Raw genomic sequence first — 17,880 nt, forward strand, 5'->3', positions numbered from 1 at the left:
TATTTGGCCCATTCTTGTGTTGCCTACAACCTTTGTGGCAATTTATTTCATTATCTCTGTCTTATTTTAGATGTATAAGTGAAACAAGAATTCATATTTGGCCCATTCTTGTGTTGCCTACAACCTTTGTGGCAATTTATTTCATTATCTCTGTCTTATTTTAGATGTATAAGTGAAACAAGAATTCATATTTGGCCCATTCTTGTGTTGCCTACAACCTTTGTGGCAATTTATTTCATTATCTGTCTTATTTTAGATGTATAAGTGAAACAAGAATTCATATTTGGCCCATTCTTGTGTTGCCTACAACCTTTGTGGCAATTTATTTCATTATCTCTGTCTTATCTTAGATATATAAATGAAACAAGAATTCATATTTGGTCCATTCTCCTAGTACATACAGCCCTGGTGTCAATGTCATTATCTCTATATCCTCTTAGTGAAACATGAATTCCTATTTGGCCCATTCCTGTTGCGGGAAACTAGAAAGGGGTACTCAATGTCCTAGGGATATTTCTGTTCTATTTTTCTCTAACTGCTATCGTTCAGTTTCCAACTGAAATGGAAAACATACCAAAAATAAACAGAACAATTTGAACAAATTAGCATAAACAATACAATAATTATCTTGATGTTCAGGCATAAAGACGTTTTTCTATTATTCAGAGAAAGGGGGGAAAAGAAAACAAAGATGGAACCGAAACATACAAAAAGCTTAACATTTAATCTGTTTAAATATGTATTTCGATTTCGTGAAACGCAAAATTTTAACACTTGAACGTAGAATTCTTGTAAAATAGGTAATGTGAACGGAAATAATTCGGGGCCGCCGTGGCTCAGTACTCGACAACTTTCTCCGGTACGTAGGTCCCCTGGTTCAATCCCAGCTCTCCTAAGTCATCATTGTGATAGAGTGCGTGGATTTTCTCTTGTTTTCCCCCTCTTTCTTCATTCCTCCATTTAGTTCATTATCATCACCATCGGGCTCTTTTCAACCAAAACTAGACTTTAGAAGTTTTGGTCTCTAACTGAAATCTCGTTTCAATTTTATTTTTATTTTTACCCTTTTCATTCACCCCAATAGGTCACTATTAAGATTATTTTATTTTATTTTATTTACATATTTCACTTTTACCACAATTACTTATCTAGATGGATCTCTTACCACAATTACTTTTCATCAAATGGTGATATTTGCTTGAGACTACAGAAATGAGTAATTGTTTTAGTTTTACTATTGCAGTTAAAACTGTTTATACTGGAAACCTCAGCAATAGAAAATTGGAAAAAAATATTTAGAAGGAACTCAATCTATGCTTAATACTTAATGATATCATTCTACCAATTTGCTGATATGGTTAAAGAAAAAAACCTTTGAAAACTTTAGTTTACTATGGCCGATCTTAAGAACCCGACTTACTAAAAATAATATAAAATTTACCTTTTTTCTTTTGCTTTGTTTTCATAAGTGAAAGGAGATAATGAAATGCAACTCACCACAATCATAGGTAATGTTATTCTACAAGAGAAAATATGAACCTGAAGAATTTTCAATGTTGCCTCCTCTAAAATCCAAGTTAAGGCAGCAACTAGAGGAACAAACTCAACTCCACTTCATTACGTATCATATTGTTTTGGTATCCTGTGAACTAATTTTTAAATAACATTATTATTTAATTTTAACAGCTTTATATTAAAACTATTTTGTTTATTACAGACTAAATGCAACTACGAGAGTTCACAGGATAACAAAACAAGAAAATACGTAATCAAATGCAGTTGAGTTCGTTCCTTTAGTCGCTGCCTTAACTCAGATTTAAGGGGAGTTGTTATTCTGGCAACACTGTAATTTCTGTGGATGGCAACACTGAAAATTCTTCAGATTCGTATTTTCTGTGGTAGAAAATATTATCTATGGCTACGATAAGTTGCATTTCATTATCTCCTTTCACTTTTGAAAAACAAACAAAAGAAAAAGTGGTAAATTTTATATTTTTTTTAGTAAGTCAGGCTCTTAAGGTTAAGACTAGGACTTTCCGATTACGAGGAATGCATGCGAAAATTTTATTTGTTCCCTGTATTTATTATATTTCCTTTTTTAACAGACTTCCAGATATATCTTTCAAGGCCAAATAATAACAACAATAGAGAAAAGTGGAAGTCGGTTTGTACTTGTGTTTGAAAGTACTGTTTTCGAATTCGCCTGGTGGAATTGAGGAGTACTCTGGGAAAACCTTAGTCAGGATGGCTGCTCATTGGTTTCGAGTCGTAGACCTCCGAATTACGAAGCAAGAATGCTAACCACTTCAATGATCCCTAATTGCTATATTTCTATAGTCAAGTTGGTAATTAGTTAATGGTGTAACCATGTGGCTGGGTTATGAAGTACTTTAGAACTGAATACCTTTGAAATGCATAAGAGTGAATTGGAAATCAAGCTGTCTGAAGCTATAAGAAAAGAAAAGAAAAAGAAATAACCTGGAGTGATGATCAACCATGAGATAGTTAAAGGAAAATCCTTGGGAGCATTAATTATTATTGAAGCATACCATGTGTTTGTTTAGTACTAATAACAGCTGAATGTTCAAAGCTATAACTACGCAGACACTTATTATTAAGGAAATAAAGGTTTATATTTTAGGTCAATGCAAAGGCAGTAACTAAGCGTAATAATAATAGGATAACGAGTTATCTCTGTATCATCGACAACTGGATTTCACAAGATTGTTTGCCTGATGAGTCTGCATACTTTCCATTAGAAGAAATAGTGAAGGCGCTGTTTTGGTGAGATATAGAAAGATTAAGGTGCAAACGTTTCGTAAATGACACCGAAAATTCTTGTTGTAGAGTTGGGATTAATGTTACCTATGAGCCGAGACGAACGAGAAATACATTTTTCTCGTCTCGTCTCGCAAGTTTTCCCCACTCGTTTTGTACAAGTAAATTTGTGTCCAAAATTTATGCCATGGTTTTTCTCTTAATTGAATGTAGAAGTTAATGGAATCCCTCCGCTTCACCAGAAGTTCACAGGTGTGATATAACATTTATACGATATTATGTAATGATTTGAGTATATTATGTTATGACTTGCTTATCTTTAAACATTAATAAATGCTCTTTATTGTATTCGTACAATCACTTTATCTGTTTATAGTTTCTATACTATGTAGCATGTAACCTTCTTCTTCTTTTGAAGGGAGTTGCTAATTCTCTAGTCTTCGGTGCGAGCGGTCCCGATTCGATTCCCGGTTGGGCGCTCGGTCGAAAAAGTGTAAAAAGCTTTTTCAGACCAGTCATCCTGAATAAGGTTTTCCTCATTCACACCAGGCAAATGCCGGGGTAGTACCTTATAGGTCCCAGACCGCTTCCTTTCTTCCCCAATTATTTGTTCCTTCCGTTTCCCCGGATAATGTGTTCACCGAGGGACATAATCTCTCATACATGACGGGCTAAATGGTTATAAATGCCGCAAGCCCAGAAATCTAAATCCTAATCCTTCTTTTGAAGTCGGTTAAAAAGACTGATCATAGAGAGTTTTGCACTCCAACGCAGAAACGATGTTTGACAAAATGAGATAAACGCTTAAAGAACCAAAGAATTTTAAAGTTATTTAGTTTCAAATGCAAATGTACCTAGGTATTTATTTATTTTAACGAAAACAAATTACTATATATATATATATATATATATATATATATATATATATATATATATATATATATATATATATATATATATATATATATATATATATATATATATATATATATAGTCTGTTAAAATGAACAATTTGATTTGTAATCAATAAGGGAATGGGAATAAAATTGTTGATTTGCTGTCGTAAACATGGGAATGTTGCAAAACTATTTATATTCCTATACTGAGAAAAATGATTGGGTTGAAATTGGCCCTATTGGTGCATATTTTAACCCAACCACGTGGCTAAAACTGCTCCGATCCAAATAGGGTCAAAGCGTTTTGTTAAATTGGGTTGAAATAAATTCAACCCAACGTGTAGTTAAATATAGGAGTCCAACCCAAGGACCCAATTGGTTTAAAATCGCTTAACCGGTTAATACGTTTAACCCAACTTGGTGTACAATATGACCCAACAGAGTGTAAATTCCCCGATATTGCGTTTGACCAAACGTGTAGTTAAAAGTAAATAAACATGGGGTAAGAAATGACCACAGTGTGGGGTCGCTTGGAGAAGGGGAGTGTAAATAACCCACCAATGAGATAAAATTGACCATGGTTGAGTTAAAACATGACAAAATAATGGGTTAAAAGAGTAAATGTCACATTAACCGTTACGGGATTTAACAAACCATGAGTTGGTTACAAAGGTGACCCAACACTACACAATATAAAATGATTACCACTTTAGCATGTTGCTTGGAATTTTATTCAACACCAACTTTTTTTTTTTTTTTTTTTTTTACCATGCAAAACCCGTAGAAGGGAATACCTTCTCTTGGGAGTGAACTTAATTATGTAGTGAAACTAAGGATAAAGTGGAAGGACAAAGAGGTTTTATTTCATTTATTTGATATCTTCATTTATCCATTATATGGGGATCTTTATTGATCAATTGGTTAATAATCGTCAGTCAATGTATGTTCATTATTTGTCATTGTGTATGTATGATGGGATGAAAGATGCAGTGCAAGCCAGACGCCACAACACAATGATATTGGTTAGTTAGACAGATGAAGGGTTATCTTCTTGTGCCGGGGCGACTCGACACATAATGACAGACAATATGAAGCCCTTGTTAGTGCGAATTAAGGTGCAAACGATGGATAGATGTTGGGTGATAAATCTGGTGGTTGATATGCTAGTAGAAATTCGTCTATGTGTTCGTCAGGATGTGTAAGAACATACATTGTAATTAAGTGCTGAAGTGGCGTAGGTTGTAGACGAGGTGGAACGTCTTGTTCAGCATCGATACGTATACTACTGCGAAGGATGGGATGACCTTGCCTCCAACGAGTAGTGATGTACCTGGTTCGCAATTTTTCTAAATGAAGAAGGAGATGTGGAAATGGAATACGATCATAGAGTAGCCGGGTAGGACTAGGCAGTTTGATGCGATATGCCAGGCGTAATGCATGTCTTTCAATGATCTGGAGGCGGGTGTAGAATTTGTTACTGGCATTAAGCCATGCGATGTGTCCATGAAGTATAGATGGTCGTTTGAAGACTTTATAAGTATGTAACACAGTCTCCCATACTTGATGAAGGCCCCATGAAGTACCGACTAATCTCTTCAGAAGATTTAGTTTATTTTGCGCTAGAGATATGAGATGCTGAAGATGTCCACGCCATGAAAGATGGTCATCAAAGATTACACCCAAATATCTCGCTGTACGTGTGACGGAAATGCGTGTGCCTGCTATGGTAAGATGTAAAAGAGATCTATTGCGTCGGACCCGACTGGTACGTCCTGATGGTAGGATGACAAGTGCCTGTGTTTTAGTGGAGTTGATTCGGAGTCGCCAAGTATTACACCAGTCACAGAACTTATTTATTGCCTCTTGAAGTATGCTATTGATATGCTGAATAGATTTCCCACAGGCAAGGTAAGCAGTATCATCTGCAAAAGTAAAGGTGTGGATTGGGTCAGGAGGAACAGGCAAATCTCGAACATATAATATATATAGGAGTGGCGATAGCGCTGACCCTTGAGGTACACCAGTAAGTGGGAAAATAGGAAAAGATAAAGATGAATTAATGCAGACATATGCTATGCGATTGGTAAGATAGTGATAAATCAGTCTGATATATGCGAGTGGTAGTCGTAGAAGATGAAGTTTGTAAATTAATCCATCGTGCCAAACTGAATCGAAAGCCTTTTCCAAATCAAATAACAATAAACAGGAAGGTTGGATGCTATTGAAGTGGTTGGTAAGAATAGTGGTAAGTTTGAGTAGATTATCATTGAGACTGTAGTTGGGGCGAAAACCAGTTTGGTGTAGAGGAATGTGATTGTGGAAGAAGTGAGTATGTAGGCGACGAACTAATATGCGTTCAAGTATCTTTCCCAGTGTAGACGTGAGTTGTATTGGGCGGTAAGACTCTGCCTTTGTGTTATCCTTATGTGGTTTCAAAAACATTAAAACCTTTGAGGTTTTCCAAGAAGCCGGATAATCACCAGTTCGAAGTATAAGATTATATATAGCAGAAAGTAGAAGCAGAACCGCCAGTGGAGCCTCTTTAATATGTCGGTAAGTTATACCATCAAATCCAGGAGCTGTATTCTTCTTATTAGCTAAGACTTTGGTGATTTCCAAAGGTGTAATCGGATGAGTAAGAGGATGATCCGAATCCAAGTTATGACTAGCACTAATACGAAGATGTGTTTGATGTGGATCTGTTACGTTGCTGATTCTAGTGAGTAAACGCTCAGGGGTATAGGAAATGACTGGTGGTGTAAAAATGCTTTGAAGCGATTGAGCAAATACGTTAGCCTTCTCTGTGTCAGATTGTAGCGAAGTCTGATTGACGATGAGCGGGTAAGAGAGAGAAGAGCGTTTCCCACAGAGCCTGTGAAAGGCATTCCAGAATTTGGTAGGATTATGTTCCTGGTCAAGATGGTTAACTGTTTGGACCCACTTACGTCTTTTATAGGCAATGATATAATGGTGAACTTGGCGTAGATATTAGCGCTGTAGTTGTAAAAGCCCAGGATCACGTGTGCGAAGATATTCATGGTATGCCTGCCGTGCAAGAGCAACTAGTGTGCGATATTGAGGAGGAAGTGCGGGTCGAGCATAATTAGATCTAATCGTGGGTATATGCTGATGGCTACTATGTTGTATAGCAGTAGTGAGCGTATCGAGCGTGGTATGTAAGTCAGAATGATGTGCTGGAGTATTCACAATAGAGAGTGTAGTAGTCAAATCTTCTCGATATTTTTCCCAGTTAGCACGGTCATAACAGAGAACGTTACGTGGTGGTGTGTCAGGAGCTTGACGGTGGTTTGGAAAATGTAAAGTCACTTTAACTGGGTCGTGGTCACTGCCGATGGAAGATAGAACATGACAGTTGATGAATGGCTGTAATGTAGATGAGACAATGACTGCGTCAGGAGTTGTATCCGAGGAAGGTCGGGTATGTCTTGGTAATGCACATAGTTCAGCATTTGTGTGGAGCATTAGAAATTGATGGAAGTTCCGTTGTTGCGTAAGTGTGCGACTGGATAAATTGAGATCAGTCATAATAATATAATGACGGAACGTGGTGTCCATGTATTGGAAGAATGTCAAGGGAATTTGAACATTAGGTCTAACATACATAGTAGCAAAGGCAATAGTACGTGAAGGAAAATAGATCAGGGTGATGTTGTGCTCCGGAAGAGGGGCCTGAAAGTGATGCGTTATTATTCGCTGAGGTAGTCTGCTTCGTACTCCTATAAGGGTTCCGCCATTTGCTCGATCTCCAGGTGGACCATCGCAACGAGAAATAGTATATGGCTGATAATGCACATGTTGGTGTGGCAAAAGATATGTTTCGTTCAACGCAAAGGCGTGAATATTTTCTTCCAGTAGTAAAGTGTGAAGTAGTACCCTTCGAGTGTTGAAGGAGCGGATGTTTAAAAACAGAAATGATAAATCCATGATTATACCTATAATTTTAGACAGGTGTTGAAACAAGATGAAGCTGAAAGTGAACATGTTGACCAGAATATGTAGCATAAAGTTGAATGTTATATAGTTGCTTAACTGTAAACATGACTTGATTAAGAATATGAGAACGCAGAAATGGATGAATGTTTTGGGTAGTAACAGTAAAGAAACGGATCATGTCTTCAATCGTAACAGGATGAGTTAACGAATTATTTGGTGGCGTTGAACGGTCAGACGTTCTGATTGGAACAGTAAGCTGTGGTTGAGTAGGATCAACTGATGGTTTGGCCTTACATTTAGAACTGTAAGTTGGATGCTGATCAGAGCATGTGTTGCATTTAGGATTTGTATTTCCATTAGGACAATTTCGAGTAGCATGAGGTTGGGTACAGTAACCACAAATCAAAGAATTTTTACAATCTTTGGTCACATGTTGATTATATGTTTGGTACCGTTCACAGCGTATAGATTGCGGTGCTGGAGTTCTTGAAGGTTCAACCTTGTGTCTCCGTCTGTAAATGTATGCTCCTGTAAGAAGTAGGTGATCAACTACAGATTGTTCAGGAGTTAATACACGTACTAGATAGGTGGGTCCACGGTCATTTCGGATTCGAATGCACTTATGTACTTGAACTTGTTCCGCTTTCAGCTCTTCCTCGATTTCAGTGTCTGTATATTCAGAGTCAACGCCCTTGATGACTACAGATAACATAGGTGGCTTTCGAGGAGGCGGAGGTTGTTTGTTTTGTCTAGGTTGGAGTTCTGTTATATTGGCGTTTTTGCCAAAAATCTCAAAAGTTGCCTTGTTCCGCACATGGCGATGGAAATCCGGGTTAAAGGATTTCAAAATAACTCCATTATTTCTGAAGATAATTTCACTGATTTCGACACGCGGAACATATTTTATAAGTTGCTGAAAGATGTGTTTTGGAGTCTTGAATTTCGTGTCGAAATTTGTCAGTAGAAAGTTGTAAAGAGTTGGCTGTTGAGGATTGACAGAAGCAGACGGAATAGCAGAAGTCTCTGTTGAAGTGTAATCCATAGATGTATCGTGGAGATTAGTTTCAGATGGAATTCGTACTGGCGAGCGTGAGCGAGAACGTGCAGGTTTAGAAGGAGCTGTCTCTATGGTATTAGATGTTCGAGATCGTTTTGGTAAGCGAGAACGAGATGGAGGTGACGAGACATTTTTAGAAGATTTGGCAGAAGTAGATGAACGTTGTGATACTGTCCGAGGAAGTCCGTTATGCATGGCCTTAATCGTATGCGATGTTCGAAATCCAAAAGAGCAACCTGTGTCGCAAGGCGACAAAGATTCGGTCAGAGTATGAAAACAATGACCTTCAAAATCGTTACTTAATACCCTCCAGAAGATGAAAACCTTCTGTCAGACTCCTAAGTAGGGTATCTGTACTGTTCTCACAAGTACGTTTGCTATACTTGATCACAGCATAGTACAGTAACTGCTACAAGAGGAGTTAGGTTCGAGGAAAGATCCAACACCAACGATATCGCCTTCCGAGTATATCAGAAATAATTACGTACTGGCTGTGAATATTTTCATTTCTCGTAGCTAGTAAGTAATTATTTCAAAGCTTTTCGCAGTATATTTGACATTTGTGCAAAGAAACAAATAACGTCCTAAGTTCACTGTAATTTTCCAAATAATCGTTTTTTTTTTTTTTTTACTTGTGAACAGTGTGACAATAGTTACACAGTAACGGTGGCGCCATCTGTTATTCTTATATGCTAGGACATAAGAATAGCATTAGGAAAAAAGATTACAGCACTGCTATTCATGCATTGTGGTTTCGATGCAATGATTTGTTTCTTTTTGGCGCTACTTTCTTCCTCCGTAGCCTTCCGCTTGGACCGGAGCTAACGTTGCTATTGTAATCGTGCTCTCTCAAGATATAACTCTGTATAATTTCGACTGAATAGACAGTAAATAACAAACATGTGTTGTAATTTTTGTAGTACTTAATAGTCCACTTAAATCAGCTTCGATTAGACTATATGTTTCACGTATCATGACACTTTCCGTTAACCAGGTATGACTCAAGTGTTGGTCTAAAATACTCTACGGTGACATATAGTCATTTTGTTGACCCAACGGTTAATGCAGTTGGGTTACAAGTGACCACCCATCGTTCCTAAAAAACCCAATTTGGTTTAAATCTTTTTAACCACACCGCATGGTCACGTTTCAACCCAATCATTTTTCTCAGTGTAAGTGTGTTTACGAATCTGTAATTGATATCAGGGCAAGAAGACAACAGTAATTGCGAAAGCTCTATTCTGAAACCATGCGAGTACTATCCCTCGTAAAAGTCTTCTTTTCAAAGTTATATACTCAGAGCCTATTAAGGAGGGATGGTACTTCATGGTAGTACGCTCATCTGGGGGTAACGAGAGTCACTGGTTTCATCCCTCGGCGTAAGTTCACATATGAGCACGAATCTCCTTGTCATTCCTCACAACATCTGTACATGTCCCTTTACAGACACAAGTGAAGGATGAGAAAGGGAGTGAATTCCTGTAGAGACAAACATAGGTTTTAATGTATAGATGTTGGAGTGAGTTCGTGGCAGATTTGTAGAAGTGACAAATATCAAATGGAAATATTTTTTCTCATAAATCCATATTCGCCTCATTGCAACTTTTGAGGCCTTTGAAATTGCCAGCATGCAGGTTTTGCCATGCAGATTTAAGTATAGCGCCTGCAATGTCCGCCAAGCCGCTGCACGTAACTCTTCTACTGGTTGCATAACAAAGATGTTAACTTTATCTTCGCCCTAGCTACGATATTAATCTTATGGGTTGAAAATGGTCCCAAAAATATTGAATATAACCTAACGACACCATCTTTAAAAATTTGAATGAAAATTGGCAAGTCTAGACAGAACTTGAAACAAACCAGTGAAAACACCACGTTTCTAGAGTTTGTGGTTCCAATATCTCATTGTCGAAAAGAGTTGGCCACAAACATATAAACGGAATTGGCATGGGAAACCTTTCAATATAGTATTCTCAGTACCTAAATAAAAAATGTTGCGTGAGTACTTTAGGAAACATGCTTTTTTCGCTTGACCTGACTACGGTAGATCCCATAGTTTTGGAGCTATGAACCTTTAAAGTTCATTTTTCCATGGTTTCGGCAGTCTGTAACTCCGAAAGGTAGCATTTGTGCACTCAGGTTGTTCTATACTTTTTGTCTTGTCTTGGTGTCAGGAATCACCTCCCAAACGTTGTCGGTGTTGTTTTGAAACACCCTGTATAATACCCAAGCAGTGACTCAGGATCACAGCATGCTAAATACAGTGAAACTCCAATTATACGAAATAATGAGGTCTGGGCGCAATTCGGATATGCAGAAATTCGGATAATGCATAAAATGATGTTGCGAAATAAAAGTTCTCTAAAATCGCTTCTAATATCCAAGTGAATTCTTTCTACTTTCTTACAATATGAGAATAAAATCTCTAAAATCCAAATGAGTTCTTTTTACTTTCTTATAATATAAGAATAAAATCTCTAAAATCACTTCTAAAATTAGGGTTGCCATAATCTTTTGGTCCAAAATACGGACAAGCCTTAAAATGACGACCCATCAAAGATAAGGTGCCCAAACACAGAACAAATATTTTGAAATTTCTTACCTAAAAATCACCTTTTTAGGTTATCACACAATTGTTTACTGTAATACTTAAAACACTATTAGAAACTAACGTGTTTTATAATTTTTTTAATTAACACAAATATAATAAATCATGCCATTAAATTACGTATATTAAATCTAACCAAAAGAACCCTGGAATGGCAAAATGAGACACTTTTGAAAAACATATCCTACTTTATGAATAGTAACTAAAATATGAGTTATATGATGAAAACTTTTTTTTTTTTTTTGCCCGAGATTTTAGCGATTCCAGACTCGGAAATTTTCGGGCAGCTCCAAAAACTGTCAAATACGGACATTTTCGTATTTCATGCTTTGTACGATACAGACACGGACACGAACCCAAAAATACAAACAGTCCGTACAAAATACGGACATATGGCAACCCTATCTAAAATCCAAATGAGTTCTTTCTACTTTCTTAGAATATGAAACTAAAGAAAATAAATTACATTTCTGAGAAACTGGTAAGATACCGACTTAGAATTATCTAAATATAGACTTCGAAAATTCCAATTCATGTTGCATACAAAATGAGGAATTTCTCATGTTGTCCCGATTATTGTCTCGAAAACGGTACGAGAATTACATTTTCAAATTCGAGACGAGACGAGACGAGAAACATAACAAGTAGAGATGGGAAGAGAATTTCACGAATTTCGCAGGCAACATCAAACTAGTTCACCCAAGTCTTAGATCTTAATCACTGTCTTAGTGTTACATGAGTCTTAATTTAAAAAAAAAAAAAAAAAAAAAACTATAAATTAACGAAGTGATTGTACGAACACGATGAAGAGTATCTATCATGTTTTAAAGATACGCAAGATACAATATAGTCAAAATACGTAATAACACACCTTTCGTGTACCTCAAATAACACGGAAAGCTTCTGATAAGATTTAGGTGGAAGTAATAAGAAAGTCAAAACATAAATTTTGTACATAAATTGCACATTGAAACGAGAAAAAAATTTCGAAATCAGACGAGAAAATGTTACCGAAAATCGAGACAAGGAAAAGTTCTTCGAGAATCGGGACAAATCGAGAGTTGTACAAAATTTACGAACTAAGAAGAGAAAACTTTATTTCTCACTCGTGTCTTCTTGTGAGCAATACTGATTTCAGTTAAACATAGATTTTAACGTTGGTGTAAACAAGAATTTGAAGTTTTTTTTCTTTTCTTTCTTTAGCCCCTTCGGTCCCAGACTACCAACCTTTTAAAACCACCTTTTAATTCTTTGTATGCTGCATCTTTTGAAATCACATTTTTCAATTTATTTTTCAGAATTTGAATTTGTTTATTGTTTTACAAGAAAATACTATGTCCACGTTTGTGCACATTGGTTCAGTAACAAGCAATTGCATATCTAAATATTTGTGAACAATTATGATACATTTTATTCTGTTTCTTGCTATACTTTTCTTGCTATACTACATAACATGACATCAAATTGTTTGTTGTTTCTGAATATCCATTTTCTTATTTTTGTGGAACAAAAGCAATTTTCATCTCTACTTTTCAAAAACAAGCATATAGTCAATGTTTTCATTCTTTTCATTCTTAGGAGAGCTAATCACAGAAGATGTTTTAAATTTGCTTTAGGGTTCAGATATCGACGATTCAGATAATGATCCAGATTTTATGGATGATGACTCCAGTAACTCTAGCAGTGAAGATAGCGATGGCGGTGTTGTAAGAGACGAAAATGGTAAATAATAAATTGTACTCGTTATCTATTCTAAAGAATTGAATTATCTGCACAAAGTTATTTGGCCAATCACAAGTTGTTTATTTAGAAGATGTCGCACTATAGATAATTGAAGTGGCCACATTTTGAAATGGACCTCCGTCATTTATTTGGATTCTACAAATTTTTTTCTTGGTTGAACAAAATTCTGAGGTAGTTAAAATTCAAATTTGAACGTGTCGCACTACAACTAAATGGACCCGCCTCTGATTGGCCAAATAACCTTGTGTATGTAATTAGTTCTTTAGAACAGATAACGAGTACAACAATTTATAGCTATCATTTTCGTCTGTTGCAACACCGCCATCGCTATCTTCACTGCTAGAGTTACTGGAGTCATTATCCATAAAATCTGGATACTTATCTGCAGGCCCGTATCCAGGGGGGTCTAGGGGGGGCCGGGCCCCCCTAAATTTTGGCTGGCCCCCCTACAATTTTCACGGTAGGCTTGCAAATGAACTATAATGTGGTAATATGGTTGGATCGGCCCCCCCTAACTTCAGCCGGGCCCCCCCTAAATTTTGGGGCTGGCTACGGCCCTGCTTATCTGGATCGTCGATATCTGAATCCTAAAACAAATCTAGAATATCTTCTGTGGTTAGTTCTCCTAAGAATGAAAAGGACGAAACCATTGACTATATGCGTGCAATATTTGTTACATCAATAATTAGCACAAATAGTGGAAATTATTATAGTTACAAACTCTCCTATACTTTCTAATAATGAAAATGAAATAATGCTATCGTTAAAAATAGATATTTTACTTCTTTCAATGCATTTATATCGTGTTTCGTTTCTAACATATACAATTTTGTAGCAAAACAAACCTAAATAGTATACGAAAGAATATAGAGAAACAATTATCTAATATAAAACCAGTGTACACAATTGTGGACATTAAAAAATAAGTTCTCATTATTTTTGTTCTCCAGAGATAAAGCGAAGCTAATAATCGCCAACAAGTCTCTGAAACTTTAATTGTTTATCACAAAAATACCTTGATTGTAGCAATAATATATTTGGCCGAAAATGATACTTGCTTTTTCAACTTACAAAAGTCTGTGTTTCACTAATACCTGCCATCTAAAAACAATTGAAAGGCAGTTGCCACTTGCACTCGAGCTTACCGGAAAAAATCTATGTGGTGTTCAGACGTCCACAAGTGTGTACGCCAGGAATTAATCGAGCAGATTTGACGAAACGATCAGGAAAAATATATCAATTTGTGTGCACAAATGTGCAGATAGGAACCGAAGGGGTTAACGAACAAATACATACTGTTCGCTTTTCCATATCATCATCATATGTATTCTGCCATTATTGACAGGTTACTTGCTGCAATTGAGAAGCGTCCATCCATGCTCCACAGTTTTCCGCTGACTCTTCATCTTCATGAACGATTGTTCTGTTTTGATATCCATTAATTGTCCATTAATTGTAGTTTTCTTCGCTCCCTTCCTGTTTTCCCTGTGACCACACCCTCTAAAACGTCCCTCATGATATAGCAAATGTCTCAACCACTTTCTCTTCCTCTTCTTAATATTATCTAAAATTGTTCTTTTGCTCATTACCATTTCTAGGACCCTCTCATTCGTTTTCCGGTCGACCCAGCTAATTCTCTTCATTCTTCTTCACACCCAAATTTCGAAAGCTTCCAGTCGTTTTTCATCATATTTGCATAATATACATGTTTCTAACCCATACAGTACAATACTTCACACACGAAGTATTTTATGTGCCTTTTTCGCAACTCTTTATATTCAACAGCCCCGTTTTCTTCCTCCTAAAGCCTTCTTTCACCATTCCTATTCTGAAGTGTTCGTAAATGTAGTTTTTTCATTTCTTAATAATCCAGATGACTGGAGTTAGGATAATTGGAGTTTTACTGTAATCGGAACATACGTGGTACCGTCTCATGTAGACTCGGTGCTTAAAAATGACGTTAAACTCAAATCAATCAGTTAATCAAGTTGTTGGAAAGAACCTGCAGAGGAGGTACTGTTTTTGATCAACTGTAGAACACTATTTATGTGGTACAGCCTGTTGCAATATAGGATACTTTCACATAAACAAACGCACATGTATATGATAATAATACATCTTGGAGATACAGAAACACTAGATTACAACATCGTTAAGAAGGAAAAAAAGAACTATTCGTAAGTTTATGACGTGTTAAAACTTGGGATTGTTTCCCACGTAGTGTTGTAAAACTTGTGCATATGTGCTCGCACACTGACCCCTACATAAAAACACACTAACGAACAATACAACAATGCCTTTGTACTATTTACTTTTTCTACCGTATATCTTTGTTTTTATTTATTTTTTCTCATTGTATATTTGTGTCACGCATAGAGTACGTTTACTTATAGTCTTCAGATTGCAAAAGCAAGGATTGAAGATGAGATGATTGTATTGTAGGAAATGAATAAATATAAGTTGATAAATATTTGAGGTTTTAGAACAATAAAAAGTAAATAAAGATGTGGAAGTTGTATGTCTCGAACTCTTTATGAACTGGCGTCACTGGAGAAACAAATCGTATTAGTATTATTATTTGTACCGCCTGCTCTTGCACAAATATCAAAACTCTGAACAATACCGTTATTTTACTTCTGTACAGAAACAAGTTCAGACAACGTATTTCGATTGGATCTGATTCTTTCATCCACTTACACGTGGATTGATTTTACGGTTTGGTTAGATTTACTGCATAGCCCATCCAGGGACATCAAATACTAGGGGAAATGTGTCAATTGCTCCTCCAGAGTTTGAAGAGATATGTTTTTCAATCTACTAATGGAAACCCTGCGATTTCACGTATATCTTGGAGTATCTTGCTCTCCCCTCCCTCTGCTCGAAAGCAAATCTGAAATGACGCTGTTAAACCCATCAAGTAGCTCATTTCTCAGCTTTGTCAGTAGGTAGAGTTACTATCTCCATTGTTGTGAATCCTTGCCCCAGGATATTTTATCTCCCGGAGCTTGAGGGGCGTCATTTGGAGAAGAAAGGCAGGGAATTGCTCACGAAGTTTGAGGAGCACATGGTTTTTAATAAATTGTATACAAATATACTAATAAAATTCGTGAAACTCTTATGTCGAAGGAAATCTTAGAGGGCAGTTGTCTCCTGGTAAAGCCTAAAATGACCCTACTACGAGAGTAGCCTTTCTTGTAACTATACAATTATTTTTTGCCTTCGGAATAGTCGCATTCGGTGCGAGCGGTCCCGGATTCGATTGCCGGTGGGGGCACTCGATCGAAAAAGTGTAAAACGCTTTTTCAGGTCAGCCACTCTGAATGAGGTTTTCCTGGGTTTTCCTCATTCACACCAGGCAAATGCCGGGGTGGTACCTAACTTATAGGTCCCAGGCCGCTTCCTTCCTTCCTCTATCCTTTCTTCCTTCCCTTTTCCGGGATTGTGTGCTCGCCGATGGACGTCATCCCTCAAAATGTGAAGGGCTAAATGGCCTTAGATGCCGAAAGCCCAGAAATGTAAATCCTAACCTAATTCCTTCGGAATAGTGTTGTCAGTTCTGCGTTCAAGATGAAAACTAATGTGGGACACATTGGCGTGACTTGGATACTTTGTTCGGGGGAATGGTTTCTGGATTCTTACTTCTGAGAATTGAAACAACCTCCCAAGGACCACACATTAGGTTAACCCTGTTCCCTAGCTTCATCTAGTCATACCTATGAGTGACAGTGCCTGATGTGCTCAACATATCTTGAAATTTTATAGTTTAGCTGAGAGGTTTAAGGTTATTCCAATGCCTGGGATGCGACGAAAGTTGGCGATATTTCATAACATGGCATATTTCTATCGAAAGTGGTGTGGAAACTTTTATTTTATTCATTTCAAAATTCACTGTATGTTTATTTTTAACATTGTATGTTTACTTTTACTTTTTCTTGAGTACTGATCTTTGTGAAGATGCTTAACAATCTGATCCACCAACGTTTCCGACATTCGTCAATCGTGAGACGCAAGCGCGCACCAAGAAACTAATGTTGGGGGGTCCAATACTAAACGGCGCGGGGAATGACAAACATCTTGGCATTTGAAGGCGGCGCTCCAAGTTCCCTTTAAATGCTCCTAGCAAATGAGAGGCCTGCGGTATTGCCACGTTCATTTTATACACATGCATTTCGGTCTATTCCTGCCACCTGCTGATGGCGCTGTAGTTTGTCTGCTTAGCCAAGCCATAGCCACACCCCTATACTACTTGGCAACGTCGCCTCAGAGCTTGCGTTTTATTCGTGTAGCTGAAATGCCAAGATGTTTGTCACAGGATTTAGAAGAAAGTGCGTCTATATAGCATTGAACCGTTGTTAATCTGGCACCTGAAAAGACGATAAGTAATTCTAAACTACTGCCATCTATATTCACAAAAGTTGTACAACTACCGTTGTTTCTGTAAGGAAAGAAATGAAAGCTTTCAGTTTAACGTCCCACGATTATGCCTGTTAGGCTAAGGGAGGCAAATGATTTAGGCAAGTGATGTTGGCGGAAGGAATGATAAAGTGAGAAAGTGGAAGTAGCGCGAGAAAACTCACGGACACAAAGTTATCCACCACAAACTTACTTGACCGGGATCGAACCAGGGACCTCACGCATCAGAAGTAGACGCTCTAACATTGAGCCATCGTGCCACGCTAGCGACAACTGTTGTCATCAAGAAAGCAAGCAGCGAAGATAGCGACATCTATCAGCTTGATTGTTAACTATTAGGAATTAGCGTTACTTACAGACTGATATGCTTTGCTATTATAAAGAGGATAACAGATTTATTCTTCACATTTTTGTACCTCATAGTAATTAGT

The sequence above is a fragment of the Thermobia domestica genome, chromosome 3 (genome assembly GCF_964235325.1).
Source record: "Thermobia domestica chromosome 3, izTheDome1.hap1.1, whole genome shotgun sequence".
In the NCBI taxonomy this organism is placed as follows: Eukaryota; Metazoa; Arthropoda; class Insecta; order Zygentoma; family Lepismatidae; genus Thermobia; species Thermobia domestica.